Genomic DNA, 24,330 nt, shown 5'->3' with positions numbered 1-24,330 from the left:
ATTTTTAGACTTTTTTTTTTTTTTTTTTTTTTTTTTTTTTTTTTTTTTTTTTTTTTTTTGGTAATTTGAGAAAGGATCTCACTATGTAGTTGAGAATGACCTAGTACTCACTGTATAGCCCAGGCTGGTCTCAAACTCACAGCGATCTTCCTGCCTCAGCCTCCCAAGTGCTGGGATTACAGGAGCGCGAGACTTTTTCTTCTTAAGAGATATTTTTTTTAAGTCATTAGGGAAAAGTAAGTTGTAGCTTTATATTCTGTCTTCTTTTAGATTGATAGAATTTATATTTAGATATATTTATTTTAGTTTTTGTATTTATCTAACGTGGAAGTTTAAGTATGCATAGCGTAATAATTACAATTGTAGTACTATCTTTTTAAAAATATACACTTAGAATTTTATTCAATTATTTTTAAAGTTTCAATTTAAAAATGATTTAATTTTAAAAACTATTTGGGAAGGTTTAAATATGTGATAGGTGACTCAACAATTCACCATTGCTATTTGAGGCATATGTGTATCTTGCAAAAGTCAAGAGAAAATACATATGACATATACTACTTAAATTTTGGATAAGTTAGTTATACAAACGTATGCAATAGAAATGTAAGAAAATGACTGTAATACAATATCAAAATTACCTTTCTACATCCAAGAATTTAATCTTTAAGTGTTGCCTTACTATGTGCAAATGTGCAAAAACTTGCTTTACTCTCCTTCAGTCACTTAAGTTTCATCAAATTTCGGCATGCCCATTGACCGTCAGATTTTAAAACGAAATTTATATGGCAACATTAGGCATTAAAATGAGCTATAAAATATTTTAAAGCATACGTATTTAGAATGACTGACACATGGTTCACTGAAAATTGCAAAGTCTGAGGGAAGAATGGAACAAATTTATAATAGATTAATTTCATATTTAAAAAATAGAGATTGTTCAATAAGCATCTTAAACTAGAAATATTGCACAAATATATAAAACATGAATAAGATATTCACTATTTCTATTGGATGGCTACTATAATCTTTAATTGCTGATTTTATTTGCATGGCACGTCTCACCATCTGGTTTTCTATCTTTTCAGTTATACTCTTGAGGAACATACTCTAAAAGATTTTACTTTACCAGCAAACCAATCTTTCCATTATAAAATACATTTTGCAGATTGATCTTTCTCCCTTTAGAAATGCAAATACTTTTCAGTGATTAAAAAAACAACATGATTTAACCCTTCTTTTCTAATATGCTTTTTACTATCATATATTTATGGGTAGTATTTTCAAACTTTCATTTCTCAAAAGTCCACAGATTTAGACTGTGTGTCATCAATGCCTCTTTGAAAGTAGGTTAAGTATGAGTCAACCTTAATGGCTTATGTCATTAAAATTTTGTAAAAATTCAAAAGCTTTGGTGCTTGACGGCTTAAGGCTCAAGACATCATATTCACTTGAGCTGTTTTTCTTAATTAATCATGTGCTCATGCTTTGTGCTAAGCTCTTCAAAAGGCCAGCTAAGTGAAGTGATTCTTCTCCACCACGACTAAACATCTCAGACGCAAACATGACTGTCATTCATCTCCCAAATCGTTACGAGAAGCCCTCTTTGAAGCTGTTGCAGAATCTCTGAACTTGGCATTGCTGACCTTTTGGGATAGATAATATTTGTGTGTGGGGGGCTGTCTTGGGCCTGGAAAGACATGTAGCACCATCCAAATTTTCTATCTACAGCATGCCACAAACAACCCTCTGCCAGCTTTGATGACCAAAACATCTCCAGATGTTGCCAAATATTTTCTGCAGGGAAAGAAACACCAACATCTCTTGTTATTCACAACAGTATACCTTTCGACATATTTTCCCAATGTATTTAATTACACGAACACCACGCTTTCCCTCTACCCACGGATGCATTTTTTTAATGCTCATAACCACCTGTACTTTTGTGATATTAATCCACTCAAATCATCCAATTTTAAAAGTATAGGATATCTTGAGAGAGTATCTTCATCTCCTCTTTAAGGTTGATCTTGGGAAGATATTCATGAATTTTATTCGTAATACTGATTGACCTTTGCCATATTTCTTATTCTGTAAACTTAGGCCATTTTATCCTTAATAAAATGAGTAAATAATATATGTTATATTTATTGTTTTTATTTCAAATTAGGTTACTTCCTGAGCACATTAAACTTGTTGATGTTTATATTTTCCAGTGTTCAATGCCCTGTTATATTGTGCAGTAGTAATTGGCAATAGACATTTATATGCTTGCTTTTTGTCCATGCACCAACCTCCTAATCATCCTTCAAGACCCAGTTGTGACTGAGACCCAACCTGTCACACACTGGAGAGAAAAGGAATATCTTTTCCTCCTATAGCCTTGGGGCCCTTTCGAAGACATTCATAAACACCTCAACCACGTCACACTGTAACCTTTCCTTTTTGACAGAAAACTGCTACGGATCATATTCTGGGATGAAGTACAGCCTTAGCAACTCGTTATTTTTGGAACATTGCACGTGGTATAGGCCATCAACAGCAGTAGATAGGAAGAATGCGTTGGCAAAGTACCATGCATGTAATGTACTCTGTGTTCTCAGATTACACTATTTCATAGTTTTTGGCTACCAGGAAGGCATTTCCTAGGCAGTGGACACAATCTGTTGCTACTGTCAGCTGATAGATTGTACTAGTGGAAAATCAGTAGTTCCTCAGCTCACACTTCAACACGATCATTGCGTGACAGGAAAGTCTTTAACATCTCTGATCGTGAATTAAAAACATACAAGTTCGTTTATTCATGTGTACTTGATAACTGAAGATTAAATATTGAGACCAAAGATCCTAACATCATAAACAAGCAAGAAATGTTAATGCTGTACTCTCTGAAATATGAAACATTATGAACAGGATTCTGATGCTGAAGTAAAATAACCTTTTTTTAGGCTCTTAAATTGGTCAAAATCTAATTGGATTATATATAAGAAAAATAAGTTTCACCAAAGGAAATACCTCTTCATTAAAATTTTTCACCAAGATAGAGAAAATTTTAAGATCCTTTTTAATGTATATTGTATACTTAAAGTTTTAACAAATTTGCCTAAGAAATAAAATGTTTTATAATCACAAGTCCGTTGATTTAAAATTTGGTTGGAAATAGCTCCCCAAACAGAAATTTAGATTTATCTATAAAAGAAAATATGATTTAAATTAGCATACATTCATGGACGTATATTTGTACAGATGGTCGCTTCGCCAAAGACGAAGGTTGTGGTTGGAGTTGTTTTGGCCTCTTCTGCTCTGTTCCTTTGATCCTCAGGTCTGTTTTGTTCCCAGTACCATGCTGTTTTCATCACAGTAGCTTTGTAGGATAGTATCAAGTTAGGGATTGTGATGCCCCTGCCTTGCCTTTGATGACCACAATTGCTTCTTCTATTCTAGGTCTCTTCTGGGTCCAAACAATTTTTTCTTTCTCTAATTCTGTGAGGAATGCTATTGGTATTTTGATTGAAATTACTTTACATATATATAACAGTTTTAGGTTTATGGCCATTTTCACTATATTGGTTCTTCCTACCCAAGAACAAGGGTTGTTTTTCTCTTTTCTGATATCCTCTTTAATCTTCTTTTTCAGAATACTGTATTTTTCCATGGAAAGATCTTTTACTTTCTTTGTTAGGTTGATTCTTAAGTGTTTACTTTATTTCCTGTGCTATCACAGAAAGTGTGGTTTCCCTAATTTCTCTCTCAGTGAGTTTGTTATTTGTGTAGAGGAATGCTTTTGATTTTTGAGTGCTGACTTTGAATCCAGCCATATGATTGAATTTTGTTATTAAATCTAGAAGTCTTTTGGTGGAGCTGTTAGGATCTTCTAGGAGATTTTTTAAAATACACAATGCTAACACTCTGTCATACAGATGGATAAACTTGACAGAGATTTCTAGGTAAATGGATGTACCTTGAGACCATACTCTTAAGTGAACTAAATTGGACACACATGGTGAAATATCACATGGTTTACCTGGTGTGAGAAACAAAGTATAAATAAGGACTAAAATGTATAACATATTGCATAATAGAAAGTGTTCATTGGGAAGAGGAGCTGGGGAGAGGGGACAGAGAAAGGCAGAAAAGGACAATAAAAAATAGAAGGAAAAAATGAAAACTAAAATTTTGTAAATGAGGAGGAAGAGGAGTTTAAAGGAGGGGAGGGGAATGAGAACAAAAGAATCAAGATATGTCATGTGCAGGTACAAATTCCCAATGATAAATGTGATCATTGATCTGAAATATACCAGTAAAATTAATTAAATGAAAATATAAAGAGGATGCTATTGCTGAGTACCCTCCAACAGAAGGACTGGATCATGAAAACATACGTTCTGTGCTCATCCACCTCATTACTGAATCCGGCATCGTGAGACTTTTGGCTGTTCTACAAAGTCAAAATGTCCACGAAAGATAAATGTTTTTGAATGGACAGTACAACGAAAACGACTCAAGTGATCGGTCTTCCAAAATTGCTTCAGAAAGTGACAAGAATGGTAAGAAATGTGTGATCTCAAAGAGAGGGAGTGAGTATGTTGAGAAAGATTGATGGTGATGTGCTTTTCTCTGTAAGAAAGTTTTGAAATTTAAACATTCACTATATTTTACCAATATGCGTGTGTGTGTGTGTGTGTGTGTGTTCTACAACAGTAACAAAAACTACTGTAGGCTGGACTTCTAGTATTAGCTCAACACTACAGAATTGCTACAATTGATTGATTATCCCCAATCCCAAAATTCAAAATACAGAATGCTCCACAGTTTGAAACATTGTAAGTGTGGAAATGACACAACAACCCCGGAAAACTTCACCCTAACTCCATGTGAGAGGTTATGATCAGAATGCAGGTATGCTAAGAACATTGTATACAATTTATCATTAGGTGTATAGAAGGTGTATTTGCACTGTAAATGAGTTCTGTGTTTAGAGTCCGGTCCCATTCCCAAGCTATCTCATGTTACCTATGCAGGTTTTTCAGAATCCAACATCACTCACAATCTACACTTCCTGCTCCACCCATTTTGTAAAAGGGTTTCTGATCCTTTGTGACACACTGGAAAGCAGAGAAATCAGGATATAACTTTACTGATTACATCATTCGGGATCATATCCCTTAGCCACTGCCAGAGTTACTGACGCCTGTGTTAGAAATAGTGGGGGATTTTCACCATGAACGTGGATACCGTATGCTGTGCTACCTATCTTACCCCTTCACTTACTTCCTGACCTAATTGCTGCTGGATTATGAATTGTAAGCAGTATGTTCTCCCTTCCTTTCTTCCCCCCTCCATCCTTTCTTTCTTTCCTTCCTTGCTTTTTCCTCCCTCCCTTCCAATTCCACAACATGGACAATACAAAGTTGGAAAAACAAAGAGGAAGAAAGACTGAGAAAACCTTTCATCTGGACTTGTCACTCACACTTGTGATTGCCAGGATCTGGTTTTATTTTTTAATCACAATTAACAGAGAATACAGTCATCCTAATATTGGATGTATACCTAAAAGAATTGAAATCATTATGTTTAAAATGTATTTGTATTCCGTGTATATAGCAGCACTCTTTACAATACTCAAGATTTGGAAACAAGGGAACATCTGTGGATAAACAGAGTAAAACATACAGGATATGTGCACAGCGGAGTGGTATTCACCTTTAGAAAACAGAAATTTCTGTCATTATGATTCAAGGACAACTGGATTACAAGGCACCAAGTATTATCAGCCAGGCACAGAAAGAGAAACATTGTATAATTTTACTTATACCTGAAATCTAAAGGGGGTGAAATTCTAGAAATATAGCACACAATCATGGTTACCAAGAGATAAATTCTGCTGTTATATTGCGTACCATGGTGAGTATAGTTCATTATAATGTATAGTATAGTTCCATTCATTAAAAGAGAGGAAAGAAATGATAAATATTTGTGATCGTAATTATGCCAGATAGCTTCATTTGGTCTTCTTCGATGTATAAATGTATTGAAAGGCTACATAGATACGTACAATTATTTCTTCTAAATTAAAATTAAAGTGAGACTGCAGGTATAGCTCAGAAATGCTAGTGGTTAGCATGTTCAAATCCCTGGATTTGAGCTCCAGCATTGTCAAAACATAAATACAATAAAAATAGAAGAATAAATGAAACAAAACCACATTAGCTTGGGGTGTAGTTCAGTGTTGAGCGGGTACTTAGCATATGGGAAACTTGGAATTTGGTCTCCAGCACTGCATAAAAAATATATGAAATATAAAATGAAATAAAATGATGTATTCTCTGCAGTGAGGCCCACACTCTCATATACCAGCTCCCGAGTGTAGCTGTGGAGGAAACAAGTTTTGGGCACACACTGGAAGAAGTCTGTGCTCTTAAAAACGGTCTATCTTTAGTAAGTAGGAACAGGAACGTGGGTTCTTGCTGGACGAGAAGCCCTAGCACTGCCCCATGGCTTCCTTCTATGCTATTCCCGGAAAAGTGAAGCACCTGACTTTCTCAAGCGAGGGACTGTCGTGTTTAGATCGCCCTGTGCGCTCACACAGTTTCTTTGCCGTACTTTCTGCCACAGCTCAAATAACATTTGGCTGCAGTTTCCAGAGCAGGTGGCACTTGAGAATCAAAAATACCTTGAGGAAAGTGAACATCCCTCTGCTTACAGTCTGGCTTATATTAAGAACATTAAACTAGCAGGTGTCCACCCCCGAATACATTCTGCCTCCAAACCAAAAAGAGACATTTCTTTTCCCATGGGGAGTACATTCCGGCTTTGAGCGATCGGTGAACGAAGAAAAGCCCCTGACCCCACAGTCTTAGCTGTCCGGAAGAAATCTGTCCTGTGGCATGAAATTTGCTTTCATCTCCTCTCTCAAAGAGATCATGGTTGGAAATAGAATTATAGATGTTCTCTTTGCGTCCAGAATGCGGACGTGTGAGTCTGCAAATCAGTTTCAGTGTTGCTAAGCTCTGGTTTACCCCATATCTTTATTCACACAGAATTCACTGATGTATTCAGAGTGTCGTTGATATGAATAAGAGAACAATCATAGCCATTAACCCTTGGCTTAGAGATTGCTGTGGACAAAAAGCAGCCGTGAATGGTGCTGGGGGTTTGGTCCTGTGGCAGAGTGCTTGTTTAGCATGTTCAAGGGCCCGGGTTCGATCACTGGCACAGCAACAAAAAAGAAGAGGAGGAGATGAATCAGTGCATACAAATTCCTACTTTTAATAATTAGCCAATTCTTTAAAAACAGTTTTTAATACAAGTAAGTAAAACTCATCAGTTAGAGACAAAGCTGTAAAGATAGAGGGAAGAAAAAGATTAAACTCAAAATGGCTTAGGATACCTTCACTTCTTTTTCAAAGCAAAATTCACTGGAAGTGACTGAAGCTTCCTTTTGAGCTTTCAGACCCACAATAAGCTCAGATAAAATGCATTGTCAGATGTAAATGGCATAAGCTATTATGAAGCTATTTTAATGTCACTTAATAAAACATTTCGATTAATATTCTTATCAGAATCAGTAAAAATGTGTCTACAGATGTGAACGTGTGAGCACAGTTAGCGTTAGCAAATTTCTTTCTAAAGAAATAGGTAAAAATAAATAACCAATATAAACATTTAAAGATTATTTCATTTGAAGATTTAAATGCTAATCTCTTTGCATATCGTTTAAATGTGTTTTTAATTAAGCTATTATCTGTTAGTCAGCATAAATATTCTACATAAAACAAACTGATTAAAACAGCTTTGTAAGGAGGTGCAGGGTAGAAATCATGTTGGGATATTTTATTTTCATTAAGTAGGGATTAAATTAACTATAATTAGCTTAAAACACTTCTGCCTATTTTCAGTCAACAAATATTTATTGATTGTAATTCTATATGTACAACGATTATCCCAATGATTATAAAGTTAAGTCATTAAAGCGGTCTCTGACTTTAAAGAAAGCCCAATTGCTAAATCTAGAGTTCTAAATTGGGTGTTATTGTTCACAATTCTGGGCAATCTGTGCTTTACAAAGCAGTTCTTTTAAAATATTAACCCTAATGCATTTGCTGCTTTATAGATAGCAGGTGTATTTCAAAGAGATCGGATGGATAGATATATTTTCACTTAAGGTTTATGGCTTTTTAGGTATTTTTTATTTTGCACAAAGTTAGAAAGATGAAAATGTACAGATTGTTATTATATGGAAAGTAAAAGTTGTTCACCCCACTCTACTCATTGCACTCCCAAGTGGGACCTTTGCTATATCTGCTTTGAAAATGAAAATCTCCACTGTTCTTCTACTGAACCTGCAAATTGAAAGTGATGTTTTGATTTATCCAGGGTGGTTTCTTTGCTCCGATGACACGTTCCTTCTGTTTTAAAAGGGCTGATCATTGTTGCCATGAGTGTAAAAGTAGGATACACTGAAAAATGTATAATGTTCCAGGGTTATCCAGATGTTCTTAAGTGGAGTCCTACTGCTTGATGAGTCCTCACTGCGTTCTTGTCTTCTTTGGCCAAGCATCCCATCATCAGGGTGAAAGTACAGAAGAAGCAGGAAGCAGGACCCGTGTCTTCAACAGTCAGATTTGAAAAACTTTGAAATTTCTTTTCTTTTGGTGGGTGCCTACATTTGGCTTCAGTGTAGTGGGTTCATCCCTGAGGTGCCTCCCATGCAAGGCAGAAGTCTCAGCTTCCCTGCCTTTCCCACTTGCTGGACAGCTCCTCAGTCACCCCAGGAGCACAGTCGCGCTTCTAGGCCTCCCTTCTGGTTCATGGCTGGTGCTGCTCCAGTCTGAGCCCCATGCCCTGGGCCTCCTTTTCAGGCTGTGTTCCATCCACATGGGCTCTGTCTGGAAGCCAGGCTGATGCTGTGTTTTCTGGTGTAAGTAGTGTCCTTTGAGTCACTGGTACTTGGCCGGATTATAGACATATCCTGAGGAGGGCAGGCTGAGACACCATAGGTTTTCTAGACAATCAGAGGAAGTAAACAAAAAAAGAAAAAGAAAAAAATCAACATAAAAATGGCTATTAAATAGCATGAGGGAGTTTACTCCTGCCACATATTGTTTAGTTCATCCAAGATGCCTGCGTGTCTAAATTCGATGTTTGAGTTACAGTGGGAATCGCCCATAAGGAAAGTGGTGGCTCCAGGTCTCATCTCACCCCAGTCACTTCCTGCTATGCTGTATGCTGAACGGAAAAGCAGAGACAAACATAAAAGTCCAGACCTAATGGATGGTTCAGAAATTCTGAAGCCTTTCCATTCCTGAGCATTTTCTTTACATTTCACTGACATAACTAGAAGCCTGACTCAGGAAGATTAGCAGAGCAAAACTTTGAGCAAAAGTTATAGTATCTTAAAAATAACAAGAACAGGCTGGGGATTTAGCTCAATGGTTCCAGTGGCTGCCTCGCAAGCGCAAGGCCCTGAGTTCGATTCCCAGTACCACAAAACAACAACAACAACAAAAACAGAACAATCAAACGAACAACAGAAACCACAACCACAAAACAGTCTCCAGGTTTGGGAAGTTGCAATTTTACAGACCCCATTTTGGCTTAAAAAGCAATAGTGACAGATATGCCACTTCCTATTCTTGTAAGACTCCACTTCTCTCCAAAACACAAACTCCATGATTACACCAACCTCACTCATTTCATTTTACTTTTAATAAATTGCTGTTTCAGAAAAACTAAAAATGTAATTCCTATATGAAAATCTGCCTCAAAGAAGTACGTATTTCATGAAAGCCTAAATGTACTCATACAGACTGTTTACCACAAGAAGACTCTATATTTGCTTACAAAATCATTTGAAGTCCTAATTCTAGTCATCAGACTGGTAATGAACATTGTCCAGAGAGACACAAGCAATTGAGTATATATATGTGGTTAAATGAGTAATGAACATCTGGCTCAGACAATTGATCGGTTTTGGAAACCTTGAAGTATTAAAAAATCGTAGGTTATATTGCTTTTACTATTAGCAGTTGCTCACATAACACTACACAGATGTTTGTGCTGAGAAAAAGTAAAGTTTGTGGGTTATATGTAAAAGCATGGCCCTGCTTAACGCTGTCTGCATGGTGCTGTCTTACACAAGAGTTAAATTCAGTCTTATGTACTGTGCTGTGGGGTAGTAAGAAACTTAAAGACTGATGGTATCTGTGGAAGATGAGAGCCACCAAACTGTGGGAGGGCACTTAGGTTCTACAGAAATCCAGACTTAAAGAGAGAAAGATCCAGTCTGACTGTTTACAAAGAGTAATTTGGTTTATATACTGCACTAGAGAAGTAAAAATATACCCTCAGTTTTACCTATGCGTCACCACATTTTACCACATTCTTATCTACTTTTCTAGTTAGACTCTGAGTCCTTTTCCTGATACTGTGTCTAATAATCTTCCTTCTACACACACAGACACACACACACACATACACATTGTTTCAAACATGCATATTGTAGACATCTCTGTGTTTATACATATATATTTCTAAAAAGATGTACTTTTTTATATAAAAGCTTACTCACACCCCTCCCAACCCCCATTCAATAGGGATAGCAATTAGAATGCTACTTCAGATGAGGTAGAAATATATTTTGATTACTTTCTCCACCTTGCTGGATTTTAAGATTTCATGTTTTTATGCAATAGGATTTGGAATAAATCCAAGGTTATTTTTGGGGGGTGTGGTCCCCCAACTCCAAAGTTGATTCACACAGAGTTTTAGGGTCTCGTCTGTCACCAAGATTTATGTCACTGGCTCAGAGTTTGGTAGTTGTGGTAAATTCATAACCCTGGCCATAATGCAAGTCTGCACTCTAGTTCTTTGTTGCTGTCTCGTGGCACATTGAACTCTGTGCTTTCCTGGGTACAGTCTTCCTAGATACATCATGGGGAATTTGTGAGTACATAACCTGACTTCTTCCAGTTTGCTGAAAAAGACATACATTCAAATCCGAGACACAGTGCAAAGGAGGTCAGAGACCTGTTGCCAAAAAGAAGGAAGGATTAAAGAAAACGCTGGCAGATAGAATTAGTGCTACAATCAATACTTTGATAGGGAGAAAAGTGTAAGGAGAGATAAATATGGAGCACCCCAAAATGTACCGCCAAAGAGGTACCTTAAAGGCAAATAAGAGTATATTACAAACAATTGCATTGACAAGGTTGGTAATGTGGGTGATGCGATGGGGAAATAATTGGGATTTTCAATAAGAACGTCATTGAATGTTTATAAAAAGAACCCGGATTGTGTGTACACCATGCCTGCAAACTGGCGATCATCCCCTCACTTGAGAGCCTACGTCTTTACATCATTGTCTACACCTTCCACCAAGTAGGAGCTCTTTTTCGGATAATGAAGACATGAAACATGGTACCAAGGAAGAAAAGCAGAAATCTCTGGCATTATGTTGAGAAGCAAGTGACAACTATGATGATACATAGATTTTTGTTCACCGTTGAAATATGACACCATGCTGTTTATTTGTTTTTTCTGGAAAACCATTATGGACCAGTTAGTCTCAGTAATCTAGAGGCTGCTCTGTATCTTGTCCCAGATCCCGTCCAATGTTGTGAAACTATTTTTCTAGTCTAGAAAAGTATCTTTTTTTAGTTCCTTACCGAGACCTACTTATTTTAAAATGAAAACATAAAGTCCTATCTGCTCCAATACAGGGAGGAAGAAGCCTACCAATTATTAATCTAATACTAGTAAATCTTCAAACAGTGTATCAACTCAGGTGGGACTTCAGAAGAGCGAAAAAAGAAGATATTAGAAATAGAATCATAAAGCAGGAGTATGCTTGGGAAAATCAGTGAATTATGGAAACAAGTATGAAGAAATAAATTACAATGAAGATATACAGAAATAACTCTGCTCATGACTTTGAATTTTAAAGTAATTATATTTTTCAAGGGAAAATAACCCAAAGAGGTGAATAAAGAGGGCCAAAATTATCTGAATGAGAGCCCTCAATATTCTACACACTAAAAATTTATGATGAATTAGGCCTATTTTTACTAAAGGTCAAGTTGGAGGACGGAAGTAGAAAAATAAAAAAGGCTTCCATGAGTATACCACGGTGTATAGAATAACAAGAACGACATTAAGGTTTCACTAGCTGCTTAGAGTCTCGCAGGTCGTCTTCAGGTGAACAACTTTGCATCCTGTTTCCCTGTCTACAACACAGTCCCTCTCCAGAGAGTTACTATGGGGACGTAGTGATCGTAGTCTGCACGGGTACCAGCGAGCCCGTGGCTGATGCTCTGGAGAAGTCGGCTGACTTCTCACAACTCCGGGCACTTGTCTAGTGTGGGAGCCCAGAACATATGCATGTGCAGATTCCTGTCCCCAGTGGTCCAGGACGTTGAAGAGTAGCCTTCGTCTTTGTCACCAATCCCTCTGTGCTTGACGCTCAGACAGTTGCAAAGTTAGGAAATGTCTTTCTTTAACAGTGAAGGGTTTTCCTGTGTCAGAACATTCCGTTGAGTGCAAAACATGAGAGCTGTCTTGATATGGATTACAAAATGGAATGAGTTGGTGTATTCCTCGTGACTAATTTTTTATGAATGTTTTTCTCTTAGTCACTTTAATGTTTTTGCTTTCTCGTGTATCATACACATTGCATATCATCCTTTGTAAATGCTGTGCCTAATACTAAAAATAAGTTGATTTAATAAGAAGGACTTTATGCACGCTGGCATTATTATAATAATGAATCATTTTTTCTCATGATATCAGTTCAGGTTCTCCTCAGCCTGAGAAGGCAATAAGAAAGGAAACAAAATTGTCAACTTCTCTAGAACTTAGAATGAGATGATAAAATAAATGCCGTGATGGTAATTATAATAGGCAGCATTCTTTACCTTTATACATGTCAGCCAGGGAGCTGTCAGTTCTGCATTAGGTAACTTAATCCTGAGAAGAGCTCAGTGAGCAAGGCCCTGTTATTACTCACCCTACTGAAAGGAGAAAACTCCAAGAAAGGTTGCACAATCAATTCTAACCCGTAGAACTCATCCCAGTTTTTACTGGAGCCGGAGAGGTCTTCATATCAATATATAAAATTACCAGAGTTTGTAACTACTTTTGACTTCTTCTCCATTAGGCAAAATTTAAGACAGAAAATCAGATAATGAATGCATCAGCTAAAATAACAGGCTTTTGTACCATTTTCCTGTTTAGTTTTGTATTTCCAGAGGCAACACATATAAATTTTGAGTGAATGTATCTTGATTATGGATTATCACCTTCCATCTACAAGTGATACGGTATTAGAAGTATTATCTGCATAAAACTCCCAAATCATCTATTTCTAATACAAAACATTCACAACAAGTGACAGCAGGGTGGAAAGTTGTGAAAATGAGTCGTGTGGGTTCTTTAGGTTTATTCGTAGCTTAAACAATACCGGTAATTTTTTAAATTAATGGAAATCTTTGAAGTAATTAAGAATTGATTCTGTAGCTCTTTAGAAGAAAAATGCTGTTTCTGATATATAGTATTTTAAAATTAGACACTGACTAAATTAAAAAATAAATAATTCAGCATCAAAAAATGGCTAATGCTGTAAAATAACTTTTTTACGGAGAGCAATAGATTACCATGGTTACCATAAAATAAACATTTAAATTACTCTGAGCAAGAGTCTTACTTTCTCACCCCTTTAATATTCCATTCCCATTCTAGACCTTTCAATTTATCCAGTGCATTCACATTAGTGACTCTACATTTGTAATTAAAAATAATATCCTCAAGTGCGACAGGCAACCACTTAGAAAACTCCATATGGAACCCCAAGGGAAACAAGGTTCTTAGAGATTGTATATAAATTTTCTATGTGTAAATCTTTAAACTGCTGAAAATTGTGTAAGTAAAATATCTCCACGCTGAATCAGGAGTTAACCTGGTGATTTCCAGTTATGTTATCGTTCCTGGTTCCTCATCCAGGGAACACACAAGTTGTAGGAATTCTTTTTTTTCTTTTCTTTTCTTTTTTTTTTTTTTTTTTTTTTTTTTTTTTTTTTTTTTTTTTTTTTTTTTTTTTTTCTGTACCAGGGATTGAATTTAGATCCTTGGAAGCAGAACAAGTGAGGTAAAGCCCCAGGCCTAGAACTTTCATTTTTTAATTTCTGCTTTATTTGAGGGTAAGCAGTGGGAATTCCACACTGTACATTCTTAAGATCAATAGCTTTATTCTCTTTTCAATTGCTTGAAGGGGGCTGAGCTTGAGGAAGAACATTCTAATTATGATTTCAGAATCTTTATGGAGATTACACAGCACTTTTCTTGTAGCCATAAACAAATCTTGGTCTGGTGAAGGAATCAAATAATTGTCAATTGTTGCTTTTCCAATCATGTCAATTGCAATTTCTAAGGCAAATGGAGCAGTGGAGAGATGCAACATATATTTAAGTTTTTAAAAATAAAAAGGATCTACAAGAAATGTTTTTAACATTTGCTTGAGAATTACTCCATAGAATCAAATGTAGGTTAATAGCTACTTTTAAAAACATTCATTAACAACTGTCAAATCCATAGGTCTTACTACGAAAGAAAATTAAGGTATAAGTTTGTGGTATGTAACGCGTTTAAAATTAAATGAAATAATTTTTATTTCTGACTCTTCCTCCCCTTTCTCTGAACTACTAACTTAAATCTTCTTTCAAGTGGAGGGGATGATTCTGATAAAAAAGTAAATTAATAGCACAGCTTGTGAATTTATTTCTATCTTCTGGAATTATATTTTCATATTTAGTACAATTTTTAAAGTTAAAAGTTACCACGTTTTCCTGTAAGCTTGTTATTCTAGGCTTATTGCTTTCATATGAAGGAATTCGTCCAGATAATCAAGTTATTAAATTATTTTAAACTTTGTTTAGCTGAAAATGTGTTTACGTGAAAATGAGATTAAAGTAATAAAATGTCACCTGTTTCTAGAGAGGACGTCCTTGTCTGATAATGCCACTTACTTACCTTAGAAATTATTAACCCTTTACAATAAGGAGAAGAAGATTTAATATAGAAACTACTCGGTATATTTTCATTTTAAACAAACTTAGAGTAAAACAAACCCTAATGTTAAAAGAAGAGGAAAATTGCCATTTATGAAATATACTATTGAAATTCTAAAAGGCATTGCTCTAAATTATTATCTATTGTTCTAAACTAGTGATATGATTGCAACACTATGAAATGGTCCTTTTGTTAACATTACATATATGGAGATGAATAACGTTGAATTGTTGGCGCACATCCTTGGCTCCTAGTCTTACATATGAAGCATAGAATGTATTATTCAACTGGCTCCAGAATGAAGAGCCACGTTGCATATGTGATTTCTGTCTGCCAGTGTAGACTCTGAAGACACTCAAATAGCCTTGTAACAAAGTGTAAAAAAGTCACCGATGGAAGGATCTTCTTTCTGCAGATGCCTCTAATGAACTTAGTGGAGAACCTTAACTGTTGGTGGTATTGAAACAATAACTTACGCAAGGAATGAGTATGTTTATTTTAATAATTCGAAAACCTTTCTGGATATTTTAGTCATAAATGTCTGACCTAGTACCTTTGTAAGTGTTTCAGGGGTAACTCGAAGTGACTACCAAGAGTAGCTGCGGTAACCTATTTATTATGCTCTGTTATTCATTAAGATGCTCTAGAGATTTGCAGCTTTAAATTTCAATTTTTTCCTCAGAGTACTGATTTTTTACTGAAAACTGCTCTTTTCTAGAAATTCCTGTTGTGCTTAAAACATTATAAGTCCGGTATTTTATTAGGTTTAATCACAAATTTCAGAGAAGTGTTGCAATAGGGTATGGCTTAGCCAAATGGATTCTGTTAGTTTTACTTTTTAAACAGATATGTGGAGTGGCCCAGACTTATTAAATACACATATGTGCAGATCTCTTAATTTAAAGGAAACAAAATAATCCAGTGAAGAAAGATTGTCCATAGAGTTTCTATGGATAAGAAAATATCTTTTACTTAAGAGTATCAGGACACATATGTGTAAATACCAAACAGTTTCCCTAGTGTGAGAAACTGAAAGTGTAAATAAGAACTAAAAGGTATAATAGATAGTGTGAAATAGGAAGATAGGGGGAAAGGGAAATGGGAGGGGGAGGGGAAAAGAAAAAAGGGAATGGAATTAATATGATAAAAAGAAAAAATGGATACAAAGTCTTTGTAAATAGGGAGGGAGGGAGGGGTTGAAGGGAGAGCAGGAGAATGGGGAAAAAATAGCCAAGATGGATTATGTAAAGGTGCAAATTTCCAATGATGATGTCATTGTATTGTATACCTTAAATTCACGATAAAATTAATTTAAGAAATGAAAATATTTTTTAGTCCAAGCACAGTAGAGGTGAAATCTTTTTCCCTAAGCTATGTGATAGTTAGATTTTCTTTGAACTGAGAATAGAAACCCATCAAAAAGAAACATTAAACTTAGGTTTAAAAAGATAAAATTATTTATCATATCTTAAATTTTAATGTAAAAAACATAAACTTTTATGTATCTACCATGTTTCCCATCATAATTTTAGATGTTGTTTAATATATTTTTTCCAAAGTACAGCCTTACACTCTAGAAATTAGGCTACCTTATGTGTAGAACTTACCAAGAAGGCTCTAGAATAGATCATTCTATTGGTTAGTTATGGTTTCCCAAAGCTTTAGCCATGACAGGTTTCTCACAATAAAACATATTATTCTGAAGTTCATTTCTCTCCTGTGTTATCATTGCAAAGCAGTTCTTCAATCGATTCTGTCTAACCTACTTTTGAGACTGTGTGAATATTTCCCATCTTAATGATATTTCATTCAAATCATTGTGTATATAACTCATAAGAAGAGAAATTTTCTTATCTGAAAAATTGGGTTTCTTGAAAAAGCTATATAAATTATACTTAATCTTTTATAATTCTAATTTTTATGATTTGTTCTCAAGTACCTGAATGTCTCTTACCTGATTCCATAGCAGGAAATAAGAAATTTTCACATATACAAATAGGTATCTCTATTCATCTTAGCATGGTTTCTTTTTCCTCTGATAGAAAAGGAATACTGAAAATACTGCCAATCCTAATATTTCATTCACTATTGTATCTACAGATTTATCTACAATTTAGAAATAGTAAATTAACCTCTACTATGGCCCTGGGTCACTTACTTCTTCTTGTTGCAAAGTTTGATTAAATTTTTTATTCTAACTGCACTTCTGTCTTTTTCTTAGTCACCTTTTCCTTTTAGTTTTCCTTTCAAATCAATGGGACAAAATGTATGAACTGTCTTTTTTGATGCATAATCCAATCATCCTAGAAATCCAAACATTATTATTCAAGTCCTTTTTCTTTCCTCTTCTAGCCTTTTTATTTTATAGTTGAGATTGAGAAATGGCCTCTGAATTTTATTTTGAGTAACTTCAGCTAACAAAGTTAGCAGTACCTCCTGAGATTTTTGCGGTATAATGACACATGCCTTGAGAACCAAGAACTTTGAGGACCCAGACAGTGAAATTTTCCTATCACATGTTTTTGGCTTGCTGCTTTATCTAACTGAATGCAAGTGCTCCAGCGTTGCTTTTCACTGTGTTACGGAATAGTGTAGCAGCAAAGTTGACTGTGGAACTGTAAATCTACCAGTGAGACCAAACTCCCATTCTTTTGCCTAGTAATCTGTGAATGTGGTTTATGAGGAAGGAGTCTTTCTAACTCTGTGCTACTCTTATATTTTTCAAATGCTCTTTAATTTTGTCATTACTGTTTTGTGTGGTTTGACATCATCCTAATGGTTGTTACTCGTGCTCCTATTTCTTTGAATTTCCTTCAACCAACTGTAATAATTTCAGAAAAAAGTTTAGTATTTTTCTCTTGCTCAAAATATTAAGTTTAGATTTTACTTATTCTAGGGCAAAGTCATATTTATCTTAGTTATATCTAAGTTAGCACTACCATCTGGCATCTCCGATGAATGTTCTATTTTGCTTTCCATTAAATGCTTCCAAAAATCTGCTCTCAATAAACTTAACCTCTTCCTCTCTTCTTGGTTATGAAAAGTATCTTTCTCCGCTGAAGTAGCTAAACACCTTCAGTGTGATCTTGCTCAATATTCCCCACAGTGGAAAACTTTCAGATTATTTGTATATATGAAGACAAAAATTTTTAGTAGAATTTATATCACATTATGGTAAAGGTGATCCTAGGAAAGACTTCAGTAAACTGTGTTGGTGCCTAAAGTTATATTTATTTTTCTGTTGTTTTTTCCTTCACTTAAACACCTGTACCATAATATGATATGACTTCTACTAAAGTTTTCTTTTTCTTTTTTCTCATTGAGTTTATTGGCACTTTTTAGGTATTACAGTACAGTTGCATTCATCATTGGGATCTTGTACCTTTACATGACAGGTCTTGGTTCTCATTTTTTCTCCATACCCCTGCCCTCCCTTCACCCCCTCCTCCCTTCTCTACTTACAATAGTTTCTCTGGTATGAAAACTATATTTGTAAATAAGATCCTAATGGTATAACTGACAATGTGTAGTAGGAAGAAAAGGGCTAAAGGTGTAGGGGAAGTGGGAAGAGTAGGGGAATGGAAATAAGGGAAAAGAAAAAAATGTGAGAAAATGAAAAAACGGAAATAGTTTTTCTAAAGTTTTCTAATCACTTTTTATAGTCAACTTCTTGCCTTTTACTTCTGAATTTTTTCTCTTACATGTCAGTGATGGCTTCATAATCATCACAGCACTTCTTTTTTCTTCTCATCCATTATCCTCACAGTGTTTAACCTTGACTGTCTTCTTTTCTACTAAAATCCTTATTTATCATGTATTTCTGTGACTGTGTAATTCGGCACTCATTAGACAAGACGCAATAGATTTTAACAGACACCACCACATCCCACTGGTTTAACAAAACAGTCTTTTCCTGTGCAAGGTGACCACTTGAAATTCTGCCCATTAGGATATAGACATCTTTGGAGACATATTCAACCAAATCCAAACTGCTGGGACAGATACATATGCATGATAGTGGAAGAAGTAAAGCAAGGGAGCAAAGGAGAAATGGAGAGGGGGAGGGAAAATGGTTGGAAACGCTAAGCTCTAAGAGCACAGCCAGAAACTCGAGGGCATTAGTTTTACACCAAAACACATGTATGTTGTAATTTAAAATTAAGTACACCATGTACTTTTCTAAGACCGATCTTTCTAAACTTTATTCGATTTCATTTTTATGCTGTTATTATTACATGTTAACTTACAATGATCTGTTAAAGCCAGAAAAGGTAAACTAAGTTAAAGAATATTCTGCTAAACGTATTTCTTTATAATGTCTGTGAGCACCACCCTTCCCTACCATACCTGTAGCGCACAACTGGCTTTCCCAGGAAAAAAGAGGAAGAACTCAGGGAGAAACTGACTGCACTCGCAAGCCCCACTACAGGCATCCCAGCCTGAAGCAGATCAGAAGCTGGGATGGAAGTAGTCAGCAAAATTAAAATTTTGAACTTGACCTTCTTTGTAAGTGAAGATGGCGGCCCTGGCTGTTCATTGAGATTCTCAACGCGATTGGCTGTAAGTAAGCTTCCGAGATGAGGCCAAGCCCACTTCCGGGTATGAATGGGCGTGTCCTAGAGACTTTGTCTAGTTCCTGCCCCCTTCCTCTCTGGGGTTCTGCCCTGGCTCTTTGTTTCCTGGATGTCCTGAGTTGAGCATCTGTTCACCACCACACCCATTTCCCTGCCACTGAAATAACGCAGCAAAATTTTCTTGTAAAAATAATTCTGTAAAGTAGGTTTACTACTGAAGTTGCTTGCTTCTTAAATATTCCTGGAGTTTGTTGGGAGAGATTGGGATTTATTGGACTCTGTGTTATTGCTCCAGCAATAAAATGAGCAGTAATGGGGTAGAAATAACTCTGTAAGGTGATATAAATATATTCAGACTTCATATGAAAAATGTACCTATGTAAGTAGATATATATTGATAACAATAAGTATGGCTGTAAAATACATGAATATATGTACAAGTGAATATATTATTTGTTTGTTATATAATAAGATGTGACACCTCAGTTTGCCTTGTTAAAAAGCAGCTGGCAAAAACTTCCGCTTTAAAAGCTTTTCAGTTACACGCTCATTAGCAAAAAAGTTACATCATTAGCATATTTACAGAGCTAGGCTGATTTTACTATCTTCCAAATGTCAGTAGTTCTCTGAACAAATGCTCTTTCTTCACATTTTATAGAGCAAGGTCACAGTTACAGAATAGAATTTTGTATATGGCCAAGTTTCTTGTAAAATAGCAAGACTGCACTATCCATGCAAACTGGTACTTTTTCAATGTTATTTTTTTTTAATTTTGAAGGTTATACTCATAACTACCATGGCGCTTTATTTGTGTCTTCTGAGTCTTTCCGAGCATAAGTGAATTGGAAGGAGAGGACTAAAACAGCAACTATGTCATCTTATTTATCATATTGCTTAGACTAGTGTTCTTCACAATATAAATAAAGCATTTATAAGCACTATATGCTTTTTTCATGGATCTGCTATAGGATTCTTTGTAAAGCAGAACTGATGGAGAACTACTGAGAAACCTAAGGGTATCTTTAGTTTTCTTCAGATTGACATATTTCTCCTGATATGTTTCCTGGTGACTAAATGCTACTTATTGCTTTGTAGAATCAGTATATTGATTTGTTTGTTAGGTTTATATAACAGATGCGAAGAGGGATGGGCAGGTGAATAGACAGCTATTAAAGCACATTTAAAGATCTAACATGGATTTTAAAAAGCAATATAATGTTGTCAAATCTCGACAAATCAATTCATGGGAGACCATGAAGAGACACCATTCTAAAAACTGCAGCCAGTCTTAACTTGATTTCTAGCATTTATTTTACCTGAACTCTGTATTAGTTGGACCTTCAACTGCCTTGAACATATGGCTATAAATTCACCAGCACCAGATCTCTGCTATGTTTGAAACTAGGATTTTGCTATTTCCTGAATGTTCTGAGGTCTAGGGGTGTAGCTCCGTGGTAAGAATGTTTGCCTGACAGGTGTAAGGACTTGGATTCAGTCTCCAATACAGAGATGGAAGGGAAGAAAAGAAGGGGGGAGAGAGAGAGAGAGACAGAGAGAGGGAGGAAGGAAAGCAAAACATATGAATGAACGATCTGAGCAAAGCTTTGGGTGTCATTCATTCTTCTGGATTAAAAATATATTTTTCTCCTTAAAGCTTCTTCTCTTTCAAATAATCTATAACTTCCTGTTAAAAATTAGCTCTTGAGGGAAATAGTCTCCTGAAAGCTTGGTGAAGTCAGTCTTCCTGACTTCAGTTTATTTTCTTCAAATCCTGAGATGCAGTTGCAGAGACCAAATCTTTTAGATTTTTCCATGCCAAACTTGGTTTGATACAGTTATGCAATTCAAAATTTAACACTTAGCAATAATGTTAAAACCAATTCTTTTGTAAAGATCAAGGTTTATAGAGATGTCGAGAGAATCTTTGTAGGTAGCTAGTCGTTTTCCTGCCAGAAAATTATTTGACATAGGCTAAGATACAAGCTTTCATTTTGATGAGCTTTAGAATGATGTATTATATTTGTTTTTGTTGAAAAGCTACATTCATACACTCCACTGAATTTTTGTTCTTTAGATTGTTTTACAGCAGAGATAGAAAAAGCAAAGTCAAGTTCAGAAGGGTACGCTCTGTTGTGGACTGAATTTTGCCCCTTAAAATTCAAACGTTGAACCCCTCTCCTCAAGGTGATGCTGTTCGGTAACAGAGCCTGTAGCGAGTTAGACAAGTTTAGAATAGGATGGCGATGTTGTTGATTGGTCCTTACTGGAGAAGGACAAATGCTGGAACTTTCTCTCTGCTTCCTTGTGCAAACTGAGGAAAGGCCATGAAAATGTGGCCACAAGGGCACCCTTTCCAGAAACCCAACTTGCCAGTATCTTGACAAGGTCCCTACAGAAGCCAAAACGGTCAGAAAATCAATTTCTATTGTTAAGCCACCTAATCTGTGCTATTTTGTATGGCATCTCAGGCTGGCTGATACAGTAAGGACCTAATTGCAAAAATTCTACTATTTTTAGCTCAATTTTCATCATTAGATAAAGTTGTATGTCACATGAAATAGTCACTAAATGGTGAGTAATTAACCAATAATTCAGATCTGTTTTATGTTGGAAACTGTGCCAGAATATTTCCACAAATATGAAAAATTCAGTGAATTGCACTAAAAATAATGTAACCATAGTAATTTGGCAAAATTCCTTAGTTCTCTAAGGTCACCAAAATTTTGAACGATGCAATGTATTGAATAAGTATGTGGTTAACAAGATCTTCTTCTGGCTCTTTTTATGAGCTGAGACTTAATGAACTGACGGTATTTTATAATTGTAACAGTAGAAAATAAGGAAGTATTGAAGTCAAATAAAATTGATTTTAAGTAAAACAGAGATATCCATGTACGTGGCTTCCTCAGCTCTAGTGAGCTTGTTTTATATTTCTAAAACTTTCTCTCTAGATGTTTTAAAATTAAGTATTGATTTAGTTTTTAGTTTCACTCTTGGGTCCTTGGTCATCATTACAGTTTCAAGTCTGCCATTTTCTTCCTCAGAAATAGAGAAGCAATTAGATAGAACTTGCAAGATTATTTTAAAAAAGTTATTTCAGTCCTTAGAAGAGAATTAAATTACTTTATTTTTAGCATTATAGTGCTTAAATTTCAATCTTCTATGTAGGTAACGCCAAGATTTCTATTTCTGTTTTATTTTTATGTCAGTTTTCATCCAAAGATTAAATATAAGAATATTTTCCCCTCAAGATCCAGTTCTAGAAAGGCATAGTTATATAAAGATATTTTAGTATTTGTTTACTTAAATTATATAAACTAAAAGATCATTATGTAATGTTTGCTGAGGACAATGCTAAATTTAGATAGATCATATTTAAAAACAACATCAAAGCTTTATAAAATAGATGTTAACTATATGGCAAAACTAAATTTCTGAAGAAATAAAAGTTATGTTTCTGATGAATCAAATCGCAGAAAAATAGGCTAAATATTAGATCACTGAGGAGAAAAGATTTCATAGAGTTTATTTACATAGACAAATGTGAATAAACTATCATTTACTCCATACCACAAAAGAAGAAAATTCACTAGTTAAAAGAGTTTGATTCCTTTTACAATGTTTTCATAAAATTAATTCAGAAAAGTAGCATGCTGAATACTAGACTAACATCTGTCTTTTTGCATTTTCCATTTGAGGAAAAAATACACAATCTCAAAACTTAGGAATAATGGACAAGATATATTCTTTAAGTATTTTACCCATATTTAACAAATAAAGTACACTGAAATATACAGTGTGTGTCTATTCCTAGCTGAAAAAGGCTAATTTCTTTGAAATAAGATCATTCCTAGTCCTGACCAAGGAATTTAAAAATCTGTTACAATGAGAAATAAAAATGAAAAAAAAAATGATTGGAGAAAAAGGGATAAAAGTTTATTACTCCAAACAATTCTTAACTCTTGGAAATTATCCTATGAAAATTTAATACATAAAATTTTAAGTAAAATTAAAGACAATCCTTAATAATTGTGAGGTTTCTACTTCATAGTAAAAACTAATAATAAAGATACATCATGTAATTAAAATGAACATTGAATTATAAAAGCTGAACACTTTGAAAATAATTGTAAGAGTTGAAATTATAGAGTTTGCACTGTTGCTGCTATCAAAATAAAATGCATTTTGTAAGCTTAATGGAATAAAAATTTTTCATTTTATTTAGCTTTTTTTATTGTTTTTGAGGGTAAATGCCACTTAATCCTCATAAACTCAATTTTAACATTGTTATGGTTTGAGGGATAATTTTATTGTCCTAAGAAAAAGCTTCTATGTTAGTTTGGTTCAGAAAAGGAACAGAGATTTCCTGTGACTTAAATTTTCTTGGTTTTTGACATAATCAGATTAAAACTTCTGATGTAACTCTGGGTTTCAATTTACTTGATATCATTATACCTTAATGACTATAGACTTCTCAAACACTAATAGAAAAACTTTCTCATTAAGTAAAACTAAGGTTTAGACTTAGTTCCCATTTTCTTAGTATGTGTTAAAAATGGGAAAACCAGGAAGGATACTTAAAGGTGAAAGAATTGGATGCTTTTAAAGTAGAAATCCCTGAGAAGGTAACTGGTTGGGGTTGGGCAGAGATAGAAATTTTTTTTTTTTTTTTTTTTTTTTTTTTTTTTTTTTTTTT

At 35.0% G+C, this 24,330-nt stretch overlaps 1 protein-coding gene across 1 annotated transcript in view; it reads left to right on the top strand.

Annotated features, from left to right (window-relative positions):
- The window catches only part of Negr1 (neuronal growth regulator 1), a 761,458-nt gene that overhangs the window by 130,498 nt on the left and 606,630 nt on the right, over positions 1-24,330 (top strand). The window lies entirely within an intron of this gene.

The sequence above is a fragment of the Fukomys damarensis genome, unplaced genomic scaffold (genome assembly GCF_012274545.1).
Source record: "Fukomys damarensis isolate Sample0158 unplaced genomic scaffold, DMR_v1.0_HiC HiC_scaffold_33, whole genome shotgun sequence".
In the NCBI taxonomy this organism is placed as follows: Eukaryota; Metazoa; Chordata; class Mammalia; order Rodentia; family Bathyergidae; genus Fukomys; species Fukomys damarensis.
This window is presented reverse-complemented; position numbering and strand designations above follow the sequence as displayed.